The sequence below is a fragment of the Macaca thibetana genome, chromosome Y, assembly GCF_024542745.1.
Source record: "Macaca thibetana thibetana isolate TM-01 chromosome Y, ASM2454274v1, whole genome shotgun sequence".
In the NCBI taxonomy this organism is placed as follows: Eukaryota; Metazoa; Chordata; class Mammalia; order Primates; family Cercopithecidae; genus Macaca; species Macaca thibetana.
Genome location: NC_065599.1, coordinates 8,345,978 through 8,361,726, shown reverse-complemented (window position 1 = coordinate 8,361,726; position 15,749 = coordinate 8,345,978). Strand labels below are relative to the sequence as shown.

General features: G+C 38.0%; 1 protein-coding gene across 5 annotated transcripts in view; it reads left to right on the top strand.

The window, feature by feature from the left end:
- Nucleotides 1-12,967, top strand: part of LOC126947191 (thymosin beta-4-like) — a 196,830-nt gene extending 183,863 nt beyond the window's left edge. For all 5 annotated transcript variants that reach the window (XR_007722955.1, XR_007722954.1, XR_007722958.1 and 2 more), the window contains 3 exons: nucleotides 602-649; nucleotides 8,265-8,420; nucleotides 12,484-12,967. The gene's annotated coding sequence lies outside the window, so the exon portion shown is untranslated. The remainder of the gene's footprint in view (nucleotides 1-601; nucleotides 650-8,264; nucleotides 8,421-12,483) is intronic.
- The last annotated feature ends 2,782 nt before the right edge of the window (nucleotides 12,968-15,749 follow it).

Genomic DNA, 15,749 nt, shown 5'->3' with positions numbered 1-15,749 from the left:
TGAGAAGACCACTAATGTCTACACAACACAGAACTCAAACTTTATGAATAACCAGTTTAGAGTCAGGGTTACAAATACAAAAATACTGTGGGCTCCACATTGCGGTTGTTTATCTTTTTTTCAATAAATTGGTGTTTAACCTTTCCGTGATGTTGTTCATATTTATTAAATGAGTAAAAAAATACATACATTGCTGCTTAGTATTGGAAATGTATTTTGTGTAGTATATAAAAAATAGTATATGCTACTTTGCTGAATTTGGGAAATAATGTGTTTGTTTCTGGCTACCATGACCACGTGGGGTCAATATGGGTAGTAAAAGAAGGAAGAGTTCAAATTTTGTGGATTGTATATGGGAAAATCCAAATTCATTTTTTTGGTATGTTGCCGAAAGCAAGCAAACATGTGGTTCATTTGAAATTAGTTATCAATTTGACATTACAAAATAACACACTTTTAAGGCATCTTATGAAGAAACAGGTAAAAATCCAACTTAAATTATCTTTAACCTAGCATAATATCTTTTAGTCATCATATTCATTTCTCTTCAAACTCCAAGTTCTTCAACTATCTTTTTCCCCTTATTTCCTCATGTGTGTAGGATACATTACAAATGAAAAGGAAGCAGACAACATTGTTTTTACAGCATGTAAGTATCGTGGATGTTACTACATGCATGCATTACTGTGTCAGCAAAACTAGAACGGACATCACTGGTGGTAATAAAGTTACCTGTTGCCCTGTGAGGACCCATGACTTTTTACTCTGTTCCACAGCTGCTCAGGATGTGCCATTTCCAATGGGCAAAAGGCTTGGCTGTACAAATGTCTTGAGACTATTTAATAGTTGGAAATTTGCCTGTAGTGTAGCTTCAGCAGCTTTGCTAAGATTTTTTTTTTTTTTTTTTAATGGAGAAGGAATACTACCCCAACTGCTAAGACTGGAAAGGAAAAAGAAAAGGTTAAATTTTATTAGAACCAAATCTGTGTTTAGTTTAAAACTATGTAACACAGGCATATTAGTATTTTTAAAATATAACTGCACTTGACAAAAGTTATATACCTTACAAGGTATTCTTATGATGCATTTCAGTGGGAAGTTTAATCTCTAGACATTATTGATAGAAATGAAATAAGTAAAGTCCACATTCATTTTTTGAAATAGGTATTGTTCTCCGTGTGTGCATGTGCATGTTTCTGTTTGATGATCTATAATCGTTGCTCTCTTTATAGCCTACTTAGTTTTTTTTAATATGCATTTTTTTTTAATGTGGGTTCTGTTCCTGTATTTAACAAATGGTGTTATCTCAAAAAGTCAGAGGAGCCTGCCTCAGAAAAAGTGATGGCATTTCTCCCGAGACAAACAGAAGTGGTCTTCTCCCATGAAATTCCATGTCAGTGCACTAATAGGCCTGCATTTCTGCAAGGGTGACAAGTGATTTTATTGTCACTTTTATGCAACGTAGACTTATAGTCCTTCCATCATGTCAGTCCTTCATACTCGTTAGTTTGCCTGTTTTTGTCATGAAACACGAGAGGTTCAGTGATGAAACTTGAAATTTGTCTTTTTAAAATCTAAATGTTTCATCCTCCTCTGCTGAAAGCACCACATATGATCATCAATAAAAACTATTTTTCTTCAAGGCTGAAATTGGGTATACATGCTAAATATGTAGCATATTTTACATTGTAATCACACAATTCTATAGCATAGAAGGATCTAATACAGCTATTTCAGTTATCTCTGAAAATGTGCTTGCTCTCTGTATTGTGTTTCTGCAGATAATTGTGAAGATCATAAGGAAGGAGTTGGCATCAAACAGAAAGAGAAGTGAGCTGGGGCAAAATGCCCAGATTTGAGAGTCAGAGGAAGGGTTAGGAGAGCGCCAGTCTTGTGGTATGACTCCCATCTTCTCACTTGAAGAGGTAGTAAATCAACCTCTGCTCTTGAAGTAGTGAATTAAACTGTGAGCCTCAATTTCCGCATCTTGAAAATGAGAACAATAATGTTAACATTTAATAGACAAAATACAACTGTATATTTGTAAAATTAGGGATAAACAGTGCTGACGTCAAGTTTCCTAAACCTAATGGTATAACACTCTGAAATGCTCCCAATCAGGAGAGAGCAGTCTGTGGCCCAGAGTCTAAATTTGGCCTGCCACCTAGTTTTGCAAATAAAGTTTTGTTGGAACATAGCCACACTCATTTGCTTACATATTGTCTGTGACTGCTTTTGAGCTATGAGGGCAGAGTTGCATGGCTGTAACGGAGACCATATGGTCCACAAAGCCTAAAATCTTTCCTCTCTGGCCCTGTTGGGGAAAATACTATCAGTGCCTATACTAGACTATTGTAATAGACACTTTTCCCATTAAAAGACTTTGAATTTTTACATTCTCTAGGGACATTTTCCCTCATTATGACAGTGGAATATAACATATGTAGAGTGTGACTCATAGAGTTGTGTATTGTTACACCCTCCACCTCATCTTTCTCTCATTTTTGTTGTCACACTTCTTGTTCTGCCATCAATGATGTGAATGACCTTGGACATATCTGTTTACCTCTCTGACCCCTAAAACCCTCACCAGTTAAAAAAATGTGAAATAAGTTGTAAAATTTCTTAGTTGTAAAATTTATAATAACATACAGTACAGAGTTTCCCTCCCTGGCTCTCTGGCTGCCATCAGCCACTGTCTATGCATATGTATATCTATATATGTGTATGCATGTATGTATGTGTATGTATGTGTGTATATATATGTAAATTTCACATGGAAATATCCAGCTACATTTCAAAATTCTGAAACAATTAAAATATCATGCATAAGGAAAGAAAATATTCTGTATAATTCAGTCAAATGAATATACCTTGTTTCATAATGTAGGGAACCAGTTTTGAAGGCAGAGAATGGCTTAAATATATGAGTATTTAAGTATCAAGTACTTAATACTTAATTGTTATCAAGTATTAAGTATAAAGAATGAGTAAAATGCTTCAGATTAGACAAACTGGATTGACCCTGTCTCACCTGAACCCCATAGTGAATAGGTAGATAAATGAATGGTTAGTTTACAGAGGAGAATCACGGCAATAAACAGGTGATCTCTGCCATTCTCTTTTGGTTTTATTTTCTTTTTGTTCTTGTTTTTTTAAGAGACGAATGTCACTATGTCATCCAGGTTGGAATGCATGGGTGCAGTCATACGTCACTATAGCCTTGAACTCCCAGATTAAAGCAATTCTCCTGCCTCAGCATCTTGAACAGCTAGGACTACAGGCACATGACACCACGCTCAGCTAATTTTACTTTTTCTGTAGAGATAAGGTATTTTGCTATTGCCTAGGCTGTCCTCAAACAGTCCTCCTGGCCTCAAACAGTCCTCCTGCCATAGCTTCCCAAAGCGCTATGATTACAGGCAGGAGTCACCATGCCTGGCCTGGTTTTACAATTTTATAGTGATTGTTTTCAGGGAGAAAGAGATGGGAGTGCATCATCTTGGTAATGGAAGTGTGCCATTTTGGTATTATACACTCAAAATGGGCCTTCTTTTTGAGAAAATTTCAAGAAAATATTATTTATTCATATATTTGAAAGCATTGTTTTCTCAAAAGTTATTTTCATAAATTGTGTTGTTTCATGTTTTATAATGTTTCATCAACTAGATGGTATTATTCTGGGTTATTACAATAACATCTAAGAAAATTTTCCAGGGCAGGAAATGATGTAATGAATGATATAAATTAAAGAGGATGATTAAATTCCTAGTACCAGTGACCTTCTTAAATATTGGAGTTTCTTTAGAAGAGGAGATAATTTTGAGGTTTTCCTTATGAACCTAGAATATCTGGAAAATTCATGTGACTACTTATTTTCATATGTAGATATTCAGGTGCATTGCTGAGAACATTAATGGCTGTTATTATCTTTACACATTTTAATTCTTCTCTTGCCTTGAAGTGATGATTCACTTGTAAATTGGTTCCCTCCCAGGAAGGTTGGTAGCTCCCTTTTATAGATTAAAGATTGACTCCTACACCAGAGGAAGGGGAGTTTGTTTAATTGTTTTATTTCAAACTGGGAAGAACACTCCTTTGATTTTGCAGTTCACTTTAGGATCTTGTTATTTAGCAATTCTGATTGACAGAGTTTGAACCTGAAACTGGAATATTACATTACAAATCAAAGCTTACATTTAGAAGCCTGTCCTTCATTTATTCATTAAGCAATTACTTACTGAGCACATACTGTGTGCTAGGTACTCTTCTGGACTCTGGAGATACAGATGTGAAAAAACAAACAAACATTCCTCCTTTCCAGGAGCTTTCACTATTGTGAGTAGAAGCAGACAGCAAATAAGGTATCTAATAAGTCAGTTTGTGTGTTAGGGTTCTCTAGAGGGACAGAACTAGTAGGATAGATGCATATATAAAGGAGAATTTACTAAGGAGTATTAACTCACACAATCACAAGGTGAGGTAACAAAATGAGGCCATCTGCAAGCTAAGGAGCAAGAAAGCCAGTCCAACTCCCAAAACCTCAACAGTAGGGAAGCTGACAGTGCAGCCTTCAGTCTGTGTTCAAAGGTCTGAGTCCCAAAGCTGAAGAACTTGGAGTCTGATGTTTGAGGGCAGGAAGCATGCAGCACAGGAAGAAGATGTAGGCTGACAGACTAAGCTAGCCTAATTTTCCGCATTCTTTTCCCAGATTTTATTCTGACTGCACTGGCAGCTGATTAGAATGGTGCCCACCCAGATTGAGGGAGGGTCTGCCTTTTCCAGTCCAATGACTCAAATGTTAATCTCTATGGCAGCACCCTCACAGACATACCCAGGAGTAACACTTTGCATCCTTCAGTCCAATCAGGTTGACACTCAGTATTTACCATAACAGTTAGTAATAAGGGCTTGGAGAATAATGAAGCAAGGCATAATGATGGTGACTTTTTTTTTTTTGGAAATGGAGCATATGTAACTATTGTAAATAGGGTCACATTTAGTAGACCTGCAGCAGGAAAAGAAGCCAGCCATGGAGGCATCAGGGAAAGTGTTTAGGCAAATGGAGAGGAAAAACTTCAGTAGTATCCCAGTTTTCCTCTCCAAGAAATAGCATGGGAACCAGTGTGGCTGGGCTGAGGCGCAGAGGTGATCAAAGGAAAGGTGCTCTGGGAGGTGACTGAGGCACAGGTTGTAGGCCATTCAGGAGACTCCTACTGGTTTTACTCCAAGTAAGGGGCTTCTGTGCACAGGAGTGAGACGGTATGTGCAGTATAGAATCATTAGACCATTGTATTCAGAAAAACCTCTAGGGAGGCAGTGGGGAGCTTTTGGCAGTAGTCAGGGAGAGGTGATTGGTGACTTGGCCCAGGGCATTGGAAGTGGTGAAAGGCAGTTAAATTCCTGTTACACTTTAAAGGTAGTGCTAACACAGTTTGTTCAAGGGATGTGACTGAAAAATAAATGTACGACTTCGAGGGTTGGGGCCAGAGCAACTGGAAAGAGCAATTCCATGTACTGAGATGGTGGTGGTGGTGGATTGTGTGTGGTGGGGTATGTATGGGTGGTGGGCTGTGTGCAAGGATCATGGTTTTGCTTTGGGACACATTAGTTTTGTGATGACTCTGAGACCTCCAAGTAGAGCTGCTGGAAGATATTTTTTGAGTTTTGATATTTGAATGAGTGGATCTGCCTACAGGGGCATGGTCTACAGTGAAAATATCAGTTTGAAAGTCATCAGCACAAAGATGTTTTTAAAAGTGTGACACCCAATGAGATCCCTAGAGAACGAGTGTAGATGAGAAGAGAGAGACCCCTGAATTCAGATGTAGAACACTCTCCTGTCTAGAGATGATGGGATGTTAAGGATCACGGAGCATGGGGCTGAGAAGTAGCTTCCATTGAAACTGAATGAAAATCTATTAGTGTCCTGAAAAGCAAGTGAAGCCTGCATTTTTAAGAGAAGAAAGTGATCAGTGTTGTCAATATTTATGACTGAGGGAGTCCTCAGATGGCCCTGCCAAACCTCCAGGTTGGGGTGCTTCCCATCCTAATAACAACATGAGCAAATATTTCCTCCTTACATATTGTGATGTTCAGACCTCATGGTTTATAGCCACCTGATGTAGTACTTGTCTACTTTTGACCCTACTAGATGACTTTTGTTAGGTCATCTATCACAGTATTACCTGTGTGTTTCATATAAAATATTCCTGGGTCCCACCTGCACTCAGGAAATCAGCATATTCCAGTATAAGTGTTGGACATTCCAGAGATTCCTGATATTGAATAAGAACGGGTTGATTCAGAAATACCATTTGATCCAGCAATCCCATTAATGGGTATATACCTAAAGGAATATAAATCCTTCTATTATAAACATGCATGCACACGTGTGTTCATTGCAGCACTATTCATAATAGCAAAGATGTGGAATCAACCCAAATGTCCATCAACAGTAGACTGGATAAAAAAAAAAAATGTGGGACATAGACACATGGAATACTATGCAGCCATAAAAAGGAATGAGATCATGTCCTTTGCAGGGACATGGATGGAGCTGGAATCCATTATCCTCAGCAAACTAATGCAGGAAAGAAAACAAAACACTGCATGTTCTCACTTGTATATGGGAACTGAACAGCTGAACAATGATAACACAGGGACACATGGAGGGGAGAAACACATACTAGGGCTGCTGGGGATGGGGGTGGGAGAAGAAGAGCATCAGGAAGAACAGCTAATGGGTGCTGGGCTTAATATCTAGGTCATAGGTTGATCTGTTCAGTATACCAACATGACATACATTTACCTCCATAAAAAACATGCGTAGACTGCACGTATACCCTGGAACTTAAAAGTTGATTAAAAAGAGAGAGAGAGAGAATGACTTGACTTAACAGTATCACATAATATGCTTTCAATTAGCCTCTTACCTAAAAAATACAATGAAGCTTTCTTTTGTAGAAAACAAAAGAACCTAACTAAATGTCCAGACATTATATATCATAGAGGAAAGCAAGAACTTCCAAAAAATAATTTATGTTTGCATCATTTCAAAACCACAAACAACTGAGACTAAAAACATGGGATATTTTTTCTCCAGCCTTCTTCATTTGTATCAAGTTAGATATGACTTTTTGGAGCCCCCAACACAGATGGCGTTAGAATTATTGACAGCATCTTCCTGTGACAGCGTCTTGAAAGGAAACCCTCTGTAAATCACTGGTGGTGGGCAGCATCTCCACTTGCTCAATTTTTAACAGAAAATGAAATAAAGACCCTCCAGTTTTGCTATATTTAGTCTTATTCCAATACGTATTTTCAGTGGAGATTTGTGAGTTGGTAATTCTAGCACCTGACCTTTCTCTTGACATCTGAAAATGTTTTCATTTATGAGACAAACCAGAAATGGTACAGTCACAAAAATGAATGCTACTGGTAAGTCATCCAGTGTACAGTGTGGATAAAAAATGGTGCAGTTTTTTTTTCTGATCTATCTTTATTACTCTTAGCTGATGCAAAACTCACTAGCTACAGGGCCACTAAGGTGAAAACAATTATTTGTGTGAGCTGAATTTCTTTTCCTTTTTAGAGTATTCAAAGGTATTCTCTGTTGCTTACCTATTTAATGTCAATTCACACACATTGAATTTTATTGTATTTTACAAAAAGGTATCAATTTCAGCACGTTAAAAATTTGGCTGGGTTGCCTTGGTATGGAAATACCTAAAATGATCCTTCTGGATTACAAATTTGGAGCAAACAAATTTATCTTACCATTTTTTAGATTTTTATTTTGAGGCTGAACAAGGAGATCTTACTTGATAACTTATTTTCAGCTTCACTTTTCTTCTACATTTTTGGAGACAGTGTCTCAATCTCTTGCCCACACTGGCATGCAGTGGTGCTAATCACAGTTCACTTCTGCCTCCACCTTTTCAGATCAAGTAATCCTCCTGCCTCAGCTTCCTGAGTAACTGGGACCACAGGCATGCACTCTGCCCAGCTAATTTTTTATATTTTGTGGAGACAGGGTTTCACTATGTTGCCCAGGCTGGTCTCAAACTCCTAGGCTCAAAAGATGTGCCCATTTCTGCCTTGCAAAGTGCTAGGATTATAGACATGAGCCCTCATGCCCCCCTCTGTTTTCAGGTTTTCTACTTATAAAAAACAATGCTTCACATGTTGACTATGTACTCATTACATGTCCAAAGATGTTAGTTTTTGAAGTCATATGATGTGTCTTTGTTCTGGGATTTCAGATCCATCTGGCCCACCAGCACCTGCTAACCTCCGGCTGATCAACTCCACCGTCAACAGTGATGGGAGTGTGACTGTCACTATAGTTTGGGATCTTCCCGAGGAGCTGGACATCCCTGTGCATCACTACAAGGTCTTTTGGAGCTGGACAGTCAGCAGTAAGTCTCTTATCCCAACAAAGAAGAAGTGGAGAAGGACTACAGGTGGGGTGAGTGGGAACTGGAGGAAGGACTGCTCTCACAAAAGGTATTTCCACTCAAGGCAACTGGCCTAAAAAGAAACCTCTGCTAAACTGAGAGATGCCATGGATGCAGGAAAGCTTCCCTCCCATTCATTTCTCTGCTGAGGAAGTTCACAAAATGCAGGGGCATGCCAGCTGTTTCACCTTTTTTATTTTAGGCGCAACAACTGCATTTAGACCATTGACCTACCCCTATCTAAATGGCAGTCACAACACCAGAAATCAAAGAAACAATTTAAATAGTCCCCATCTTATCTGTCTGGTCATAGAAATGATATAATGCAAAATGTGCTTCAGTTTTTTACTTTTAGGTTTTCTTTCTTTCCTTTTGTTTTTGAGGGAGAGATCCTAATAAATGGAAGAGCAAATGTTCAGGCTTTTCTGTTGCAAGGTGTTTCCGTCTGTAATCTAATCACTGGGCAGTAAACAGTGTAGGAAGGGTATGCCTCACAATGTGTTCTTCTCATTGATTAAAGGGATCTGGAATGGTTTATTCACCAGATGCCAAGAAATAAAATCTTCATTGAACCATTTTATTCAATGAGACTCATGATAGCAAACATCTTGTATCATTTGGAATGCTTACTGCATAAAAATAGTTATTGGGATTCCTTTTATTATACATTTCTTTATGTTGTTGTTATAAAATTTACATAAACACCTTTTCCCATCACATGTAAAGTTGAATTCCATAGATAAACAAATGTTTAGAAATGAAAAGAAAGCAAGAGTATTTCTTGCACGAAAGATTTCAATATCCCCTCTAGAACTATAAAACATGTCTCAAAAAGTCCATATTATTGATATTTAGTTATTATACTATTTTCACTTTATTATTTATTTATTTATTTATTTATTTTTTTGAGACGGAGTCTAGCTCTGTTGCCCAGGCTGGAGTGCAATGGCCGGATCTCAGCTCACTGCAAGCCCCGCCTCCCGGGTTCACGCCATTCTCCTGCCTCAGCCTCCCGAGTAGCTGGGAGTACAGGCGCCCGCCACCTCGCCCGGCTAATTTTTTTTTGTATTTTAGTAGAGAAGGGGTTTCACCGTGTTAGCCAGGATGGTCTCGATCTCCTGAACTCGTGATCTGCCCGTCTCGGCCTCCCAAAGTGCTGGGATTACAGGCTTGAGCCACCGCGCCCGGCCTTCACTTTATTTTTACAAAATTTTTTGACAGTTCCATCTTTCATATTGAAGGATTTTGCTGCAAGTAACAATGGTAATACACACTGATCTTATGAGCTGAAAGAGCTGAAATTGGGGGATCACTTAGGAATCTAGAACAAAAAGTGACATGATGAAATGCTGATAGGTCCCACCCGCCAGTCCCCTGCCCAATACATTATGAAAGAAAATCTTGAAGGATTTTATCAGGTTGATTTTTTTTTTGTTATAGCTTTTGGTGGAAATTTGCTCTTAGTAAATTCAAAACAGATATCAAAGAATTATAATTAATTCCAATTCATAATTTTCCCAGATATGTGGCAACATAAACCTCTGTTACTTTATTACAAACAGCTCTCTTTTCTCCGAGAAGTGGTGTTTCAGAGAGGAGAAGGCTCAAAATGATTCATTTCCATACTATCTCAGAGGATGAAATAATTGGTTTCAAAACATTATTTTCAAAATACATTTGGCCATTCTATGAAGTTTATTTTTATTTTTTATTTTATTCTATTTTTTGAGAAAGGGTCTCACTCTATTGTCTAGGTTGGAGTACAGTAGTGTAGTCATAGCTCAATGAAGCCTCAACCTCCTTGAGCTTAAACATTCTTCTTGCCTCAACCTCCTAAGTAGCTGAAACTACAGATGCACACCACCATGCCCAGCTAGCTTTTTTTTTTTTTTTTTTTGTAGAAACGTTGTCTTGCTATGTTGCTCAGGCTGTTCTCAAAATCTTTGGCTCAAGTGATCCTCCTGCCATGGCCTCCCAAAATGCTGGGATTGCAGTGATCAGCCACCACACCTGACCTAAGGTTATTTTGATCAGCAGTAAAATTGGATTTTCACATTACAAACTTAAAGAAAAATTGGCAAAAGATAAATCAGAACTTGGTATGCTTCATAATGACACATGAGATTTTGCAATGAAGATAAGAGGTGTGGAAGGTTTGTATTACGGTTTGGATATATTCTCTTAATTTCTAGTTTCAAAATCCTGTGATCCTGGAGAAACTCCAGCCAAACTGTGACTATGTTGTGGAACTGCAGGCCATAATGTACTGGGGACAGACATGGCTGAAGAGTGCAAAGATGTCTCCTCACTTCACATCCACACATGCAGCCAACAATAGTTAAGTGACTGTGTCATGTTTTCCGAGCTGATCATGACCTAATAGGCACAATATTATGTCAAGACACTATGGAGGGAGAGTGAGTTTTTGATTTGGGATAATTACATGGCAAATCTTCTTACCCACATGCATGTGACTATAGTGTTTAAACTACGACGTACAAAACAGTTTGACTTTTGAATTAGTTTTTAATGTTTTTTTCTATTGTAGGTGCAGTTTTGCTGTTGTGATGGAAATTTAAGAAAATTTACTATGTCTCATTCTAACAGATTGACTATTTTTATGTTTACATGACTTGCACATATATATACTTGTTTTTAAGGAGAATGTGTCAGTTAAACTGTTATAAATTGATGTTATTTCTGCTTCCACTGTTTATGTAGTTATGTATACAACACACATATATTTGTGCAATTATTTTACATATTTACTTCCCAAATCAAAATTGGGTAGTTTAAAGCCAGAGACTAAAATATATCATAGTACTGGGAATAGTGTGTGTACATATATAGGTGTGGAGAGGGGGCCACAAAACATGTGGCATGCCTGTGTTTCTTAATACTACACTGGTCAAATTACTGCTTGAAATGTTATCTAATGTTCCATTGAGTGAAGTTACCAAATAATTCCCATATTGCTTTTCCCTGTTTCTTTTTTTCATACCTAGTATGTTAGTATGTTTGCCGGGAACTAAGCAAAACAAGAGAAGAGTCTTATATGACACTCATATGTGAGTCAGAGAATAAGTTACTTGATGTTTTTGGCTTAATGTGGATACTGGTTAGAACTGTCATGTAGAGACTCCTGGCAAGGTTTTGGGGAACCGGGACAAATTAAATGAGAGTAAGAGGGAGGAGCCATTTGTCTCACCGGCTCCTTTGATGTTTATTATTTTTAGGCTAGCAGGACCCTGTCATTGTAGCTGCCTTTGATCAGGGCAGTAGGCCTCATTCAGAAGGGGAAGAGAATGTGTTAAACATTTGTCTGAATTTAGGAAAGGCAGTGATGGACCTGCAGAGAGAGGCACAGGGTTTACTTATAATGACCTTCCACCCCTGGGAAAATGTAGTATCCAAACAGGCAGGTTTATTTGAAATACTGCATCCAAAAATGGTCCAGAACCCGAGATTTCTATCTGTTTGAGAAATGGTCTCTGGAGATGAAATGCATTTGATATGGTCAATTTTTATGTGAGTCTTGGTACAATGTAGCTTTCACCTAGAAGTTATCATGGAAATATTTGTGTGTTTAGTAACGTTATTCATTTTTAATCCAGTCATCCATCTGCTCATCACACTGAAATTGTGTACATATGAATTATGACATCAGTGTGTCTAATACTAGGAATACTATACTATATTATATATATGTACACATTATATGCTCTAATACAGTATATAGACTTTATATATACTGTATAGTATATATGTTCCATAATTTTCTATAAATATAGGGTGTACATAGGTGTATTATATATGTACACATATGCATACATATACATCTGTCTACAAATACACCTGAACACTCAAATACCTATCCAAATGTACACACACACACACACATATAGAAACATATACACTATTCCCAGCACTGTGACATGTTTTGGCCCCACCTTAAAAGTGCCTGATTTTGAATTTGAGAGATAAACATGTAAAATAATAACAAAGATCTGTGTGTTGCATACAGACAGAACTACAGGAAACAGTGGAAGCAGAAATGACCAACATGGTGGTGGAGAAAGAGAGTGACGTCATCCTTCATGAAGTCCTGAAGAGTGAGCAACCTGTGGGCTCACAAGGAATGGACATCGTTCCACACAATGCAGCAGCATGGATGAGTGTAGAGAGTTAGAGAAGCACATTGTATGGGCAGAGAACTCAGCACAAGGAAAGAATGAAGGTGGATAGGTGGCTGATCTGTCCTCTTCAGCTGTCATTCATCTCTGAATTGCAGAGACTTCGCCACTATCTGATGACTCTGCCCTCTCACCCTGACCACTCTTTGAACTCCAGAGACCTGCCTTCAGGAACCCACTCAACATCTCCACTTTGATGGCACATATTTCAAATAAAATGTTCATGCATGAGCTCTGGATTTTCACCCATACCTGTTCCTCTGCTGGGCTCTCCTATATCAATAAATGGCACCAACATTCACCCTTTTGCTCAAGCCAAACATTCAGAAGTCATTCTTCATTATTCTCTCAGTTGTTTCTTTCCAGAAATCCAATTCTTCAGGAAGTCCTCTTTTCTCTAATTTTAAATTCTGTGCAAGAACTGTCTAATTATTTCCCTTGTTCAGTCTATTGTCCTCTCTTTCCTGTAAATTAAAATAGTCTCCTAATTAGTATTTCTGTTTCTGTTCTTTCTTAAATATCCATTCTTTAGAGAGCAAAGTAACTTTTAAGAGAGATAATAAATCTCTCTCTTTTTAGAGTGCTATTTTCAAGACAGTTACCTAGTTATCTTCACTTCTCACTTTCCCCAAAACTTGATCCTTCGCTACATTCTTCCATATTCCTTCTCAATCCCCTTCTTAGCCAAAATTCTGTAAATTCCAGCTTCGTGCAAGCACTGTCTTTTTCCACTGGTGGTGGGGATTTCAACTATTGTATAAGTATGCTTTTTAGCCTCCTGGTTCTTCCAATAAACAACATTCTTTCCTCATTAGAAACTGGTAAGGGATTGCAAATTCCCATAACTTCGCATCTGCTCATCCCCAGAACCAAGAACAAGGAGGAAGGAAGTGCAACCTCAACTTGTCCTTGTTGAGGTTACATTATCTAGAACCTGGTCATAGTTCAGCCCACAGACAAAACTTTTATGGAACTCTGGATCTCAGTAGCATATTCTTAGTTTTTTCACCTGGGGCATCCCCACACAACCCTGTTAACTTGGGGAGATCTTCTTTAATTAGCTCCTTCTTCTACCCTCTCAAGTATGATTATGAACCTTTTTCTCTCTCCTTTAAGCCACATTGCACATAGAGTGCACAGGCTAGTCTATATCCCTTCCTCTCAGTAAGCCATGCAGTTCCCCATAAATATAAATATATTTATTCGCATATCCATGTTTATCTTCTCCTGTCTTCTGTAGTCTAAGGTGGAGGCATCCTTCCTTCTGTATATGGTGGACTTCACCATATAGTTTCTAGACCCATTCCTTCCCAACTGAGATACCTGCATCCACTTAAGTCAAATCTCACCTCCGTCAGAGACCATGGATTGTCTATATATGTGATCACAGTATCCATCATAATTCCTGGCATATAAACACGTTAACAAAAATAGTTTCGAAATCAAGTTAATTAGTTATTCCCTCATTTGCCTACAACTTCAGCCTATTCCTCTCCACTGGCTTGATCTGCTCAGTTTACGGTTCTAAAACAACCTTTCCTTGATGCTGGTTTCATTCTAGCTACTATCTTACCTTTCCCCTTCCCATATTTTTTTCTCAAGTTTCTGCAATCTGTTTCTCAATGTCGCTTTCCACCAAATCTGCCCTTACTAATTTCTAAGTCTGGTGGATTTTTTCCATTCTAATTGTATTGACCCTTCCTGTTTAGTTTGTCTTTGTTTAATTATGCTTTCCCCATTGTTACATCCTGACCTTTGTATATTTGACTCCCAGATGTTTTGTTTTTTCTTGTACCTCTTCTCAGTTTCCTTGTAGGATCTCCTGCCTCAATCCAGCTCTGGATGTTGGAGCGCTCCGGGATTCTACTTTGCTCTGACAATTTAATTACTACCTACTCCTCATCCCTTCCCAATGACTCAGCTCCAGACTTGATTTCTCCACTAATACAAGATATCTGTAGCCTGTCATTGTACCTGAATGTCACAGGCATCTCAGCCTCAACATACATCCATTGTTCCCATGGATCTCTTGTATCCATTGAGGCTGCTACTGACCAGAAACTGGGGAGACTTCCTTTTACTATTTCCTATTCACTTCAATTTGTCTCTAGGTCCTGCAACTTTTTTCAAGACCCACAGGTTTCTTGAATCTTCCAGGAACATAGTAAGAGCTCAGTAAGTTGATTGTAACTCAGCTGAATGCAACTGTCTTTCCATTCAACCTGCTCTATGCCACACTCTGACACTACAGCTTTCTTAAGATTTCATCTGCTAAGGTCATAAATACTAAAGGGGAAGAGAGAAAGAAATGGATTTTTTTCTCATCTTGCAACAACCAAGATTGGACATCGTTTATAAGCCATTTGCATATTTTAACTGTGTCCTCCAAGAGTTTGTGCTTTCACTTGGTTGACTATTCCAGAGGAATTCTTTTTGCCAGTGGCAATTTTTAGCCAGGTGAGGAGACACTAGAATTATGGCAGTTAAATGAATGAAACAGGCAGTTAAATGAAAAGAAATCTATTTGACTGGCTGATTCTCTGTGCTACAGTCCTTTGCTAATTATCTTTTAAAAATAGGTAATACCTTACCTGACCAATTAAGAGGTATGATAGCTAACCTATCAAGGACCACTTCATTTTAAGGACTGATTCCTTTTACATAGATTCAAAAAAGCAATAAAAGTTTTTTTAAAAAGAAGCTGTAGTGCAAAGTACCTATAGTAACACATATTGTTTGGGTCTCAGGTGATTTCAGTCAGAGACTGACTTTACAACAGATTATGTAGGATACAGTTCAATTTTTGTCAGGATTTTATATCCCAATATTGATACATAATCTCATAAACACTAGTCTATGACTTTTATAAGAACATTATATATTTCATCATGAAGCAACTAGAAGTAAAGAATAATTACAACATCATATTGTAAGCAAGAGAAGTACATTTTATAGGAATAAAAGTAGTAAATGTCAGTATATAAATTGCTTTCTGACTTACATTTTTCCAGGTCTGCAGGTTACTAGGTGTTTTACTGATAAACATTATTATGCAAGAAAAGGCTGAATATTCATGCAGTTTTATGAGAGTCCCTTA